Genomic DNA, 14,789 nt, shown 5'->3' on the forward strand with positions numbered 1-14,789 from the left:
CCTATTGCAGCCAGTCTCTGGCTGCCCTCTCCGGGGTGGGAGGGACCAGGAGGATGAATTAATTATTCTGCTAGTTTATATATTGTAAACATAAACAATAAACATTTATAAAACTTCCCTTGGCAAAGCAAATCTGTTTGGCATAAAGGTATTCAGACTACAATTCTGCTGCCATAATGCACAATTCCGGATTTTGATATAAAATGAATTCCTTCACTCAAACCAAGTTAAAACTGCTTTGTCCTTCATATTTTTGCATGTCTAAATAGGTTTCAGGCATAACATTCTTCATATTACCCTGTATGTGAAAGAAGCATACTTGTGATGGAGCAATACACTCCTTTTGGGTAACCTAAACTGATGGTTGGGGAGGAAAGTTAGAAGAACAATCAACTATCAACCAAAGACAGATGACGTGATGAGCGGGCAATATAACTGTGTGTTTTTGCTTCAGTGGTCAGAGCAACTCTGTATTCTGTACTGTGTTGTTCTCTCTTTCAAGATATTATTATTAAAGCCTCTTATCTCCTCAGAAGAAAATAACTGACTCTGTGCGTTACTAAATTTCCACCACAATTTTGGCGTCACGAACAGGATCCCTCGACTGGTGTCTCTGGACCGGATCGCAGTGCATGGCCAGCCTGGACTGAAGTAGCTGTTCCAGCCTCATACCTCCAAGGCCTTTTCTGAGAGAGAGGACTGGCAGGTCCTTTTCTTGAATACCAGCGCTGGGATCATTTTTGAAATATGATAGTCTGAGACGATAGGACTGCTTTTTAGTTTTTATTTGAATAAAAGAGTGTTTCCCGGTTGTGTCATCAGTGAGACAGAGATTTCATGAGTAAGTGAAACTTTTGAAGCAGTCCGAAGAAGTGTGAAGTACTCCGAAGAAGTGTGAGTACAGATTAAGGTCCTCATTGGAGACGTCCTTTGAGTGAAGGAATATATTTCCCCATTCCAAGTCTGAGAATGGGAAACAGTAGGTCTCAGACTTTTGACCCTACCGGGGGACCTAAGCATGATGAAATGAAAAAGACATATGGTCCAGAGGTTTTCCACCTGAAGGTTCTTTTAGTATGTTAGAAATAAGAAAATTAGAAGAAAAGTTTTGCAAATATGAGAAAGAGATGAAGCAAAAAAAAGAAAATTAAGTTTAAATAAGAAGTAAGAAAGGTATAGAATTTTGGAAAAAATAAAGTGTATTAAGAGAAAGAAAGGAAAATGTTAAACAAATGCCATGACGGAATGATGATAATAATTTAGTATTAGCTGTGCCGGATCCAGACCTGGACTCCTGCCCTGCAACAACAACAGCCAGCCCTGCCACAAGCCTCTCGGGAAGAAGGGACTTCTTCCATCCTCCCTCTGGAAGAAATTCCATCATTCTCACAACATCAGTTACATAGGTCTGATGATGAGGAAAAGGAAGACGTTTGGTTCTCCAGCGTACCTGCCCAAGAACTTTTAACGCAAGTGACAAAAATCCTTTACCCACAATCTGGACTTCAGAGATCTAAACGTGAGAAAAAACAAAACCAGATTCAAACCATGCCTATGGTTAAAGTTGCAGTTCCCACTGGACCATTACTGGTTTATCGACCCTGGACTGAGACTGACATCATGGAAGCATAACAATGCTTACCAGATCCAGAGATTTCTGGACCCCATTTTGCTGACGAGTTGCGAGATTTCTGCGCACAATCTGCCCGACTGGGGTTGAATTGCGTCGCACATTGGCAAAAAAGTTCAAACCGACCGACCTCTGCAAAAGAGAGGCCAGTATGCTACAACTGGATTTGCGACCTACCAACAGTGAACGAGGACATAATGATAACGCTCAATATGAAGCAGCCATCCAAAGACTGTGTCAAGCCATCACCACTCAATTTCCAACCAAAATCAATATGTCCCACATTTACACCTGCAAACAGAAACCCGGTGAAGGGACTGATGATTTTGTACACCGCATCCTTGAGGAAGTCAGCAAGCACAGCGGTCATCAGAGACCAAGGGATTTGGGTAATGAATCAGGACCATGGGAGAGTATTGCATGCAATGCAATAATTAAAGGCCTCATGCCAGATGTCGCCACTGAAGTAAAGAACATTTACGTGGGATGGTGTGAGGGTCCTCGTTTGGCTGACGTTCGCCGATATGTTTGCCATGCTCATAACCAAGTTGAGACGCGTAAGACAACCAAAAGGGACAAGTGTGAAAAGGAGCTGCATTTGGCAGCCATGACCATGTATTACGCAGTTGGTGTAAACAGAGGACGAGGCCGAAGTTGAAGACGTGGACGTGTGGGAGAGGAGGTCGAAATGGGCCACGCCAGAGCTATGATCCGAATATTTGTTTTTACTGTGGCCAGACTGGACACTGGAAGAAGGACTGTCCACAGCTGAAAAGTGATGAAATTGGGCAAAAGGCTGACTGAGGGTGGGAGGCAGGTTCTGGACGTCACGCGGCAGCGGAGCCTCCACTGATGGGTGATAGCACAAACACACTCACACATTTTTCCTGCTCTGTGTAGTGAAGAAACGCTTGCCGACTGTGATTCACGTAGTAAAGTTTTGCATGCTATTTCCGTCCTAGAGCAAAGATATTTCTTTCAGAATATAGGAACTTATGTTCATCAGTAGTGACGTCAGGGGAGTTTGATTGTCCTCAAAAGTTAAGTGGAAACCACGTTTACTGTATGTCTGCCTCAGGCCAGGTTGTGAAGGAGAAAATGACAATGCCCATTGCGTGTTGTCACTCCCGATGAGCTCTCCTTCAAACACTCATTTTTGTTATCAGAGTTGTGTCCCATTAACCTGATGGGCTGTGATCTCATGTGTAAATTAGGCATTATTTTAACTTCTACACCAGAGGGTGTTAAGGTTATGTTACAGCCTGACAAAGTTTTCACAGCAGTGCAGTTTGATTCATCGGCACTTACATATGCTTATGAGTGGAAACTTCCCAGCTCTCCTTTTTCACAACAACTAGTGGAAGAAGCAAAAGCGTTAGTTTCACCCCTTTCTGATTTCATGCAACCTACTGATTTGCACTGCACATCACACATTTCTTCGGGGCCTGACAATGACTATGAGAAGAAGTGAAAAAATATGTGCGCCTACTTTATTGGCTGTGTCGCTCACTCCAGAGCACTTCGATTTTTTTAATGTTTGTGGTACTCGCCCTCACATTTCCTTGGCCAAATGTACACACTGGCAGTGACAAGGTGTGGGAGAGTTTGTTGCTACATGTCAGAAAGAAATGGAGTGGACCGTTTCACCTGCTGATCCAAATTTGATGTTTTCTGAACGATTGTCAGCATACAAAAAAACATTTTTGAGTACAATGCATTGTCAAAGAACTGTGGACTTAATTCCTACCACAGAATCACATTTTGAAGCATGTTTTTTATCTGAAACAGATTTGTCTTCGATACCCATGTTGGCTGAAGTGCCCAATGATCTTTGGGCTAAGAGCAAATATGATGTGGGGTTGATAAAAGGCTGTGAACCAGTAATTGTCACCCCTAAATCAGACTTTTGTCCATGTAAAAAACAATACCCTTTTAAGCCTGAAGCAATTAAAGGGATTAAACCTGTTTTTCAATCTTTTCAGAAAACAGGCGTTATTGTTCCTTTTGAAAATTCACCTGTGCTTACTCCATTGTTTCCTGTTAAAAAGATTAAAGATGCTGGCCAGCCAGATGAATGGCGTTTTGTACAGGACCTCCAAGCGGTGAATGCTGCAGTTCAGCCACATGCTCCTACTGTGCCCAACCCACACACTATTTTGTCTCAAATTACATCAGATGCACAGTTTTTCTCAGTGGTTGACTTGTCGCCAGTGCACCCTGATAGCCCATTTTGGTTTGCTTTTTAGTTTGAAGGGAGATCTTGGACTTTTACCCGGTTATGCCAGGGGTACTGTGAAAGTCCCACTATTTACAATGCTGCCCTCAAAGCTAGTCTGGATTAACTTCAATCAACCACAGGCTCTGCTCTTTTGCAGTATGTGGATGACATCCTTTTATGTGGTCCATCTAAACAACAGTGTGAAAAAGACAGTGAATCTGTTGAAACATCTTCCTTCTTATGGCCATAAAGCCAGCCTTTCTAAGTTACAGTTTGTACAGGACGAAGTCACCTTTTTGGGTCATGTGATTTCTAAGGATGGGCGCTCACTTTCTCCTAAACGTGTTGCTGCAGTTCAGATCATTCCTAAACCGGTTACTAAAAAACAGCTTATGTCATTCTTAGGTATAACATCTTACTGCAGGAACTTTATTCCTAACTACTCTTTTCTCGAAGCTCTCTTAGGTGCTCTTATCCATGGTAAAGGCAGCTGCAGTTCTGACATGCAGCTCCAGCCTTTAGTCAGCTTAAGCTGGCTCTTCAAACAGCACCAACACTTGGCATTCCAGATCCTCATAAACCTTTCATACAGGCAGTTGATGAGAAGCATGGTTGTATGACATCTGTTCTTATGCAGGAACATGGGGCAGGCAAAGGCCAGTGGCTCATTTCTCAGCAAAACTGGACTCTGTGGCTGCAGGCCTGCCTGGTTGTCTTCGTGCTGTTGCAGCTGCAGAGAAAGCTGTCCTGGCCTCCCAAGATATTGTGGGCTACGCTAATTTGACTGTTTTGGTTCCTCATGCTGTTGCCTTTATTCTTCTCGAGCAGAAAACTTCACATCTTTCAACTGCTCGTTGGCTCAGATACACCTCTGTGATATGCCAAATGTCACTGTTAAACGTTGTACTGTTCTGAATCCTGCTACTTTGCTTCCGACTCCTGAGGATGGGGAGCCTCATGACTGTGAAGCTGTTTTGGAACAAGTTTGTACACCCCGACCTGATCTTTTAGAGACTCCTCTTCCAAACTCTGACATGATTCTTTTTGTAGATGGATCAGCTTTGCGTGATCCAGCCACAGGTACTAACTGTGTTTGGTTTGCAGTATGTTCTTCACATGACACTTTGTTGTCTGGTTCTCTTCCTAAACATTTCTCTGCTCAAACTACTGAGCTTATTGCACTTACTGAAGCTTGTAAGTTGGCAGCTGGTAAGTCTGTCACTATTTACACAGATTCCAGATATGCTTTTGGTGTTGTTCATGACTTTGGTGCGCTGTGGAAACACAGGCATTTCCTTAAATCAGATGGTAAAACTATTCTGAACTCCAAGCAGGTTTCTGATCTTCTTGATGCGATCCTTTTGCCTACAGCAATCTCGGTCTGTAAGTGTGCGGCTCACACTAACTCAGACAATCCTGTTGCTTGTGGCAATGCCAGAGCTGATGCTGCAGCTAAGCAAGCAGCTAAATCTTTTCCTGTTTTCGCTTCCCTCTCTTTGCAGGCAGAAGACTCCCTCACAGATCTCCATGCTTTGCAAACTTTTGCCTCTGCAGATGAAATTTGGTCCTCTGGACGCATTTGGTCCTCTGTGGGTGCAACTTATATGGATGGTGTTTGGATGGGACCTGATGGTAAACCCTGTCTACCTAAACATTTTTTTCCTCATTTTTCAAAATTGACACATGGGTTGGACCATGTGTCAAAAGGGGGGATGCTGAATGCACTCACTGCTCAGTGGTTCACAAAAGGGTTCAGTTCATATGCGCAAAAATACTGTCAGTCATGTATGGTTTGTGCCACACATAATGTAGGAAAGGCATTACACACATCGCAAGTTGCACACCCTCCATCAGAGAAACCTTTTGAACATTTGATGATGGATTTTGTTGAACTCACACCAGCTGAAGGAAAGAAATATGCACTAGTAATAGTGGACGTGTTTAGTAAATGGGTTGAAGTTTTCCCTGCAAAACATGCAAACAGTAATGCAGTGACTAAAGCACTGCTAAACAGAAATCATTCCTAGATGGGGCATTCCAGAGAAGATCAGCAGTGATAATGGCACACATTTTGTAAACACTGCATTGACTGAGGTTGGTAAATTCCTGGGAATAACCTTGCGCACACATTGTGCTTATCATCCACAGAGTGGAGGTGCTGTGGAAAGAGAAAATGGTACATTAAAGTCCAAGTTAGCCAAATGTTGTGAAGAAACAGGTCTGCCATGGACAAAAACATTACCTATTGTGCTTACCTACATGAGAATGAGAATCAGAGCTCAAGTGAATCTCAGCCCATTTGAAATTTTATTTGGCAGACCTCCTAACCTGGGATTGGGACCTGTAACCAGACCCCTCCCTTCCACAACTGTTTGTGATGATGCTATGTTGTCTTACTGTCGAAACCTTTCCACTGTTCTATCTCAAGTTTCACAGACAGTAAAAGCAGCCCTTCCAGCCACAGAAAACACACCACTCCAACCAGATGACAGGTGGTGAAGGAACTTCGCAGGAAACATTGGAAGTCCAAACGTTGGCAAGGCCCGTTCCAGGTGCTACTGGTCACTCATACAGCTGTTAAAGTTGCAGAGAGAGCAACCTGGATTCATGCCAGTCACTGTAAGAAGGTACCAGAACCAGTAGATGACTTCCACCCTGACATACATCAGCCTAACCAACACGCCCGGAAGGACAAAGATAAGAGTCAGCAGTAAAAGCTGTACTCCACCGGTGTGTTAAGTGCTAGTAACCTCTGACACCGAAGATTGAAACATCCTTACTGAGACCTGTGATGAAGATGATCATACACATGCTGTGAACCATGGAAGAAACTGTTTGTTGTTTGTATTTTCTTATTTGTAACCAGCATGTGCACATTGTATCTTGATTTCACAGGAAGCAATAATACAGGGCTGCTGTATTTTTCCCTGTGTGAAAGGCCTCATTGTATGTATCTCACCAAATGATTCAAATGACTCAAAGAACTTTTTTGCTTTCAAAATTTTTCCTCTAGTGACGCTGACTTAGAGAGGGATGAAGATAATCATATTTAATTGTTCATGTTTTGATTGTTTATCATTGGACCCTTTATCACTATGATGCCTGCATTTTAAACTCACGTTGTGTGCAAATGCAGGCTGATGTTTTACAGATAAAGTTATTATTTTCCTTGTTTCTTTTGGGTTGATTAATATAATGGTATTATTATAATCAAAAGAGAGGAATGTAATGGAAAATAATTCTTATATGCATTGCATTGAGTGTTACTGTGTATAACCTGCAAAACACTGAGCTGCAAGGTACCACCCTGCCCTGTTTTCTTAAATTCCTCTTTACAATGGTGGGCTTGTTATTATGAGATAGCTGCACTTTAGGGGGGACAGGGTTAGGCTGGTATTTACGAGTGTGTCTGGGTAACCTCAACTAATGGTTGGGGAGGAAAGTTAGAAGAACAATCAACTATACCCAAAAACAGATGACGTGATGAGTGGGCAATATAACTGTGTGTTTTTGCTTCAGTGGTCAGAGCAACTCTGTATTCTGTACTGTGTTGTTCTCTCTTGCAAGATATTATTATTAAAGCCTCTTATCTCCTCAAAAGAAAATAACTGACTCCCCAAGTGCAAGTGTCAGGACAAATGATCAAACTTCTCCAAGCTTCAGTCTGCAGAGAGGTACAAGACAGGGTTGCCCACTTTCGCCCTCACTTTTTGCTATTTTCATCGAACCTTTAGCAGCTGCTATCAGACAAGATAGAAATATTAAAGGCATCCAACCCCAAAATATTGAGCATAAAATAAGTCTTTATGCTGATGATGTATTACTTTTCCTTCAGAACTCACAAACGTCTCTCACTCACACGATCACACTCATAAATAAATTCTCAGCACTTTCTGACTACTCTATCAATTGGTCTAAGACCACAGTTCTGCCCATTAACTATAGGGACCAGAATATACCTGCGATCACTTTACAGTCAGGAAATATTAGATATTTAGGAATAAACATTTCCTCCAGGCTCTCAGGGCTAACAAAGCTAAATTATGTGCAATTATTAAAGACAGTAGAGGACGATCTCTCTCGTTTGAAGTCCTTACCTATATCACTTATGGGGAGAGTTACAACCATTAAAATGATGATACTACCAAAAGTTAACTATTTGTTCTCAATGATCCCCATAAAACCATCTGCTACTTGGTTTAAGTCACTAGGTTCATGCATCTCCAAATTTCTGTGGAAAAACAAACCACCACGTATTAGTTTAAAAACCCTACAGAAGACCAAGGACAGGGTGGATTAGATTTACCTAATTTTCAGCACTATTCCTTAGCCAATAGGTTACAGTATATATCAAAATGGTTTAAACCTAGCCCAATAGATGAACCATGGATAAATATAGAACAAGCATTGTGTGATAATCTGGAAATCTCTGACCTGCCACTTATTAGTCAAAACGTAAAAAATCACAAATGTTTCAAAAGCATTAACATCAGCACCTCTCTGACAGCCTGGTGGGAATTTCTTAAAATAACATAGTCTTCACTTGTCCCGTGTAAGCTTACACCCATCTGGAACAATCCTGACATCCTGCAAAACAAAAAAATGCTAAACTTTACTCTCTGGAAGATCAAAGGAATCAAACATCTGGAACATATAATCCAAAATGGACATTTTATTTTATTTGATGAGCTCATATCACAACATGAGATAGGCAGCAATAAATTCCTAGAATATCAACAACTTAAGTCTATAATAAAAAAGAAATATATCCTCCACCAACCAGACTTACAACTCCCGATTAGGGTAGTAGAATTTCTAAGCATCTGCACCCCAAAACTACTATCAAAAATATATAAATTATTGTCTAAGATAGATGACACAATGTCTCTACCGTCCTCAAAATGGGAGGCAGATTTATCCATCAGTTCTAGTCATAGCTTCTGGCCACATATATGTTTGAACACCTTCAGAATGACTCGAAATCCTAATTTACAGCTCATACAATACAAAATTCTTCATAGAACACACTATACAGGACAAAGGATGTTCAGGATGGGTTTAACACACTCAAACATCTGCTCACATTGCACAGATAACACACCTCACACCTTCTTACAGCGGAACACCTCCGCTCCCTCCTTTGATGGTGTATGTTCGGGCATTCGAACCTTTTCTTACCCGTTTTTACAAACTATGGTCAGACATTCACACCTTCTTGCAGCCGAACACTTCCGCTCTACCTTTTCGTGTTCTATGGGGTATTCACACCTTTTTTTTCACCGCATTTTATAGATTATGGTTGTAAATTCTCACCCACTCTTATCCGAAGACCTCTCCTCCTGCTTTGGTTAATATATAGTCGGGCATTCGAACCTTTTCTTACCCGCTTTTTACAAATTATGGTCGAACATTCACACCTACTTGCAGCCGAACACCTCCGCTCCCGCTTTTGATGGTGTATAGTCGGGCTTTCGAGCCTTTTCTTCCCCGGTTTTTACAAATTATGGTTGGACATTCAGACCTTGCAGCCGAAAACCTCCGCTCCCTCTTTTGATCATACATTGTCAGGCATTCGCACCTACTTGCAGCCGAATACTTCCGCTCCACCTTTTAGTGATGTATGGTTGGCATTTGCACCTTTTCTTACCCTTTCTTACCCTACTGATTGCTAAAGATGAAGTTGTTTTTTCTCAAACTACAACATTTTTTTAATTGTTGAAACTTGATTTGAAGTGGATAAATAAGGAGGACAAACAGTTTTAAGTCAGGCTGATAGAAGGAATTAATTTTATAGCAAAATCTGTATTTCGTCATATGTCGAGAGATGCTTATTGCTGAAGAAGTTCTTTCTCATTCTAGAAAGTACAACGTTGTTTATCGTTGAAACTTGATTAGACATGAATAAATATGAAGTACAAAGCAGTCTTAACTTGGTTAGAGTTAAGGAATTCGTTTTATAGGAGAATCCGAATTCGTGCATAACTCGTAAAATAGAGCTTATTTTCGGATTCCTGAAGAATGAGTCTGGTTCTTTCTCATAATACAAAGTTTGTTGTTTATTGTTGAAACTTCATCAGAAGTGAAGAAATAAATGAATGCCTATCAACAAATGTGGGATCTAAACTCTAGTGCTTCCTCTAAAATAATTTCCTTTCTCAATTCAGAAATGTGTGTGTGTAAGTCACAACACCCGTGACACCAAAACGGCTTTCTTTTCTCTCTTTTCTCTACACTCTGCACTGTGAGCACACACACCAAATCAGAAAGGCTTTTTTCTCTCTTTTCTACATTATGGACTGTGGGGACACAAAACCGCTCTCTCTTTTTTTTTTTGATTGTGTGCCAGGGCGTTGTCTCACGTATTAGATTATGCTTACGATACGAATGGGTTTATCAGTCACATCAGAATCCATACATACTGATCCTCCCCTAATAAAATGGTCGGATCTTATCAAACACACTTTGTTTCTTGTGACAATCAAGTCAGCGAAACAGCGTATACACGTCAAGACACTGAATCAAGTTTGCCACAAGAACTCATAAGTTTGGCAGTATTGCTCTGCCGTCAGCAATCATACACCCATTTTATTTTCGTGAGACATGTGCAGGCACCTGTTCATCTACTGTTCTATCACTATGAATTAGTTTATCTATTATCAATAAGGATACTTCTACAACTACTATCAAAGTATGTCCAGACTTCTTATGTTGTCAGTTGCTATATATGAATAAGTGGGTAGCTACTGACAAGCATTAAGCATGTCACACAGCCCAAACATATAACATTTCAGGACACACCACACAGTTAACAACCACAGTGAAGTGTCAAAGCCCAAACATGTAACATTCAACAGGACACTTACACAACACATTCAAATCAAACAGTCAGACAACATACAAGAACATATACCCCAGCCGGCATTGCTCCCTGCCTATTTTCCTACAGCTCACTATGTGTGCGCACACCTTTATTCACAAACTCTTCAACTTATACTCTTTTACCAAAGCTGCTACAGCTCGATTGGCCGAATACCCTTAGATCCTATTTCGGTGAATTTGACATCTGCCTTACATGTAACAGATTAGCGGTTTAGCAGTTTTAATTTAGTTTGAGTGAAGGAATTCATTTTATAGCAAAATCCGAAATCGTGAAGAACTCATGAAAGTAAGCTTATTCTCGGATTCCTGAAACTTTAGATTTGCTCTTTCTTTTACTGCAAAGTACAACGTTGTTTTTTTTTTGTTTAAATCTTTCTAGACATGGTAAATATGAAGGACAAAGCAGTTTTAACATAGTTTGAGTGAAGGAATTCATTTTATAGATAAAATCCCAAGAGTCTGCTGAGAAAAGAGAGTGAATGCGAAGTAGACTTTAACACGGCTCTGGGAGCGAGCCGAGTGTGGGCTAACCGGGAGAATTGCTTGAAAGAAACGCGACACCGAATGAGCGGTCAGAACAAAGCCTCAATACGGTGTTCCCGTGGTGTTTTTGTTGCTGCCTTGTCGATTGCACAGGGGCAAGCGTTTCAACCAAGCAACGCTCACCATGGGGAAGGTGGCTATGGCAACTAGCCTGATGCCCTGCTCCCGCAGTGACGGATAATCGTACTCTGGTTTCTCTTCATAACATACAAGTCTTTCGCCTTTTACTAAAGACTTTCGTGGAGAGCAGCACTAATGAGTTGTTTCTATTTTTGGCAGGCTTTACCTTTGCGGGTGAAGCCCTTTCTGTCTGTGCAAAAGAAATCTTGTTACTGTGCAGAGTGACTTCTCTGAGTAGAGTCGCCTTACTTGTTGCGATTGTGCCGATGTTCGAAGCTGGAGTGCAAAGTTGTTGCTTGAATGGTACTTGCTGGAGCATGCGGGAGTGCAAAGTTATACCATTTAAAAGGGCTGAAGAGTGCTCAGTTCAGCGGGTGGGCGGAGGTGCAACGTGACACTCTGGCCACCTATGGCCATAAAAAGAACACTGCTACAAGTGCGCATTGTGCCAGCAAGGGCCCTCAGACCTGAAACAGTGGACAGTTATCGCTTCTCGGCCTTTTGGCTAAGATCAAGTGTAGTATCTGTTCTTATCAGTTTAATATGTCCTCTATACGAGGACTACATATTAAATGGATTTTTAAGAATAGGAGTTGAAAAAGAAGCTTGCTCCGTTCACTCCAAGCATCGACCCAGTACTGCAGTGCCGCTGGGAACGGTGCGCTCTTCTCTGCTCTTGTGAAAAAGCAAACAGCGGTGCAGGATGGAAGTTTCAGGGAGCCCAAGATGAAACTTTCTTTTAATCTGCTGAGAAAAGAGAGTGAATGCGAAGTAGACTATAACACAGCTCTGGGAGCGAGCCGAGTGTGGGCTAACCGGGAGAATTGCTTGAAAGAAACGCGACACCGAATGAGTGGTCAGAACAAAGCCTCAATACGGTGTTCCCGTGGTGTTTGTGGCTGCCTTGTCTTTTGCACAGAGTAAAAGACAAGGCAGCCATCGAATAGGGCCCGATTGTTCCTACTTGGTCAGCCGAGGAGCAAGGGGGGGGAGCAAGCGTCTCAACCAAGCAAATCTCACCAAGTAGGAACAATCGGGCCCTATTCGATGGCTGCAACACCTGAAAGAGATATTGATGCGAGACCCGATCAAAAGCTTTTTCAAAGTCTAAATTTAAGATGACAAGCCGGGTGTTTCTGTCTCTAGCGTAATCAATGATGTCTCGAATCAGTACGAGGCTGTCGGTGAGTTGTCTCTCTGAGATGGCACAAGCCTGGTCTGGGTGAATTACCTCCTCTAAAACAGAGGACATCCGTGTCGTTAAAACCTTGCTAAAAAGTTTACAGTCAAAGTTTAAAAGTGTGATGGGCCTCCAATTCTTTAGGTCAGTCTTATCATTTTTATCAGAAGTGAAGAAATAAATGAATGCCTATCAACAAATGTGGGATCTAAACTTTAGTGCTTCCTCTAAAATAATTTCCTTTCTCAATTTAGAAATGTGTGTGTGTAAGTCACAACACCCGTGACACCAAAACGGCTTTCTTTTCTCTACACTCTGCACTATGAGCACACACACCAAATCAGAAAGGCTTTTTTCTCTCTTTTCTACATTATGGACTGTGGGGACACAAAACCGCTCTCTCTTTTTTTTTTATCGTGTGCCAGGGCGTTGTCTCACGTATTAGATTGTGCTTAAGATACGAATGGGTTTATCAGTCACATCAGAATCCATACATACTGATCCTCCCGTAATAAAATGGTCGGATCTTATCAAACACACTTTGTTTCTTGTGACAATCAAGTCAGCCAAACAGCGTATACACGTCAAGACACTGAATCAAGTTTGCCACAAGAACTCATAAGTTTGGCAGTATTGCTCTGCCGTCAGCAATCATACATCCATTTTATTTTCGTGAGACATGTGCAGGCACCTGTTCATCTACTGTTCTATCACTATGAATTAGTTTATCTATTATCAATAAGGATACTTCTACAACTACTCTATCAAAGTATGTCCGGACTTCTTACGTTGTCAGTTGCTATATATGAATAAGTGGGTAGCTACTGACAAGCATTAAGCATGTCACACAGCCCAAACATATAACATTTCAGGACACACCACACAGTTAACAACCACAGTGAAGTGTCAAAGCCCAAACATGTAACATTCAACAGGACACTTACACAACACATTCAAATCAAACAGTCAGACAACATACAAGAACATATACCCCAGCCGGCATTGCTCCCTGCCTATTTTCCTACAGCTCACTATGTGTGCGCACACCTTTATTCACAAACTCTTCAACTTATACTCTTTTACCGAAGCTGCTACAGCTCGATTGGCCGAATACCGAATAATCCTAATTCGGTGAATTTGACATCTGCCTTACATGTAACAGATTAGCGGTTTAGCAGTTTTAATTTAGTTTGAGTGAAGGAATTCATTTTATAGCAAAATCCGAAATCGTGAAGAACTCATGAAAGTAAGCTTATTCTCGGATTCCTGAAACTTTAGATTTGCTATTTCTTTTACTGCAAAGTACAACGTTGTTTTTTTTGTTTAAATCTTTCAAGACATGGTAAATATGAAGGACAAAGCAGTTTTAACATAGTTTGAGTGAAGGAATTCATTTTATTGATAAAATCCCAAGAGTCTGCTGAGAAAAGAGAGTGAATGCGAAGTAGACTTTAACACGGCTCTGGGAGCGAGCCGAGTGCGGGCTAACCGGGAGAATTGCTTGAAAGAAACGCCATACCAAATGAGCGGTCAGAACAAAGCCTCAATACAGTGTTCCCGTTGTGTTTTTGTTGCTGCCGCTGTTTGCTTTTTCACAAGAGCGCACCTGTTGAGGGGGGTTCTGGGGGGGCCTGGGTGATGGTGGGTCTCAGGCCTGGGCTGCTGCGACTGGTGTGACCGGGTGGTTTGTTTGTTTTTTGTAGAGGTCCTCCGGAGTGGGGTTGGGTTGAGTGGGGTGGGGCGGGATGGGTACCTTCTGGGGGTACAGTAACTCCCAGAATATGGTCGCTGCAGGCCCCGAGCCTGGTGGACATCAGGCCCTCCTGTCCTGTGTTGGCTCCCTGGTAGCGGGGATGCCTATTGCAGCCAGTCCCTGGCTGCCCCCAGTGTATATCCCCATACCCCTCTCCCTTCTGGCTCCTGTACACAGCACACACTCACACATGAAGGGTTTTGGGGGCGTGTGTGTTCGGTGGGGTGTAGTGGACTCTGCAGTAGTTGCACTCTGCAGTTCCCACCCCTGTTTTAATTACACCTTAGACATTACTACTTATCAAACACACTCACACACACACATTAGGTCTTGGGGGGTGGTTACACTGAGTGGCATCTGGTGGGCGGGGCTCTTTGGGTATGTAGGCTTCCCAGAGGGCCACGCTCCCAGTTCTACAAGTTTGGCTGCCCCTCAATTTTAATTGCTCACTATTAGAAAATATTGA

At 42.1% G+C, this 14,789-nt stretch overlaps 2 non-coding genes across 2 annotated transcripts; both read left to right on the forward strand.

Annotated features, from left to right (window-relative positions):
- The first annotated feature begins 11,453 nt into the window (after positions 1-11,453).
- LOC140287450 (U5 spliceosomal RNA) lies at positions 11,454-11,567 on the forward strand. Its single transcript, XR_011911615.1, has one exon. It is a non-coding gene; the product is annotated as a U5 spliceosomal RNA (small nuclear RNA).
- A 308-nt stretch (positions 11,568-11,875) lies between these two features.
- On the forward strand, positions 11,876-12,059 carry LOC140287463 (U2 spliceosomal RNA). The gene has a single exon (XR_011911627.1). It is a non-coding gene; the product is annotated as a U2 spliceosomal RNA (small nuclear RNA).
- Positions 12,060-14,789: the final 2,730 nt, after the last annotated feature.

The sequence above is a fragment of the Leuresthes tenuis genome, unplaced genomic scaffold, assembly GCF_036924035.1.
Source record: "Leuresthes tenuis unplaced genomic scaffold, fLeuTen1.0.hap1 SCAF_135, whole genome shotgun sequence".
Classification (NCBI taxonomy): Eukaryota; Metazoa; Chordata; class Actinopteri; order Atheriniformes; family Atherinopsidae; genus Leuresthes; species Leuresthes tenuis.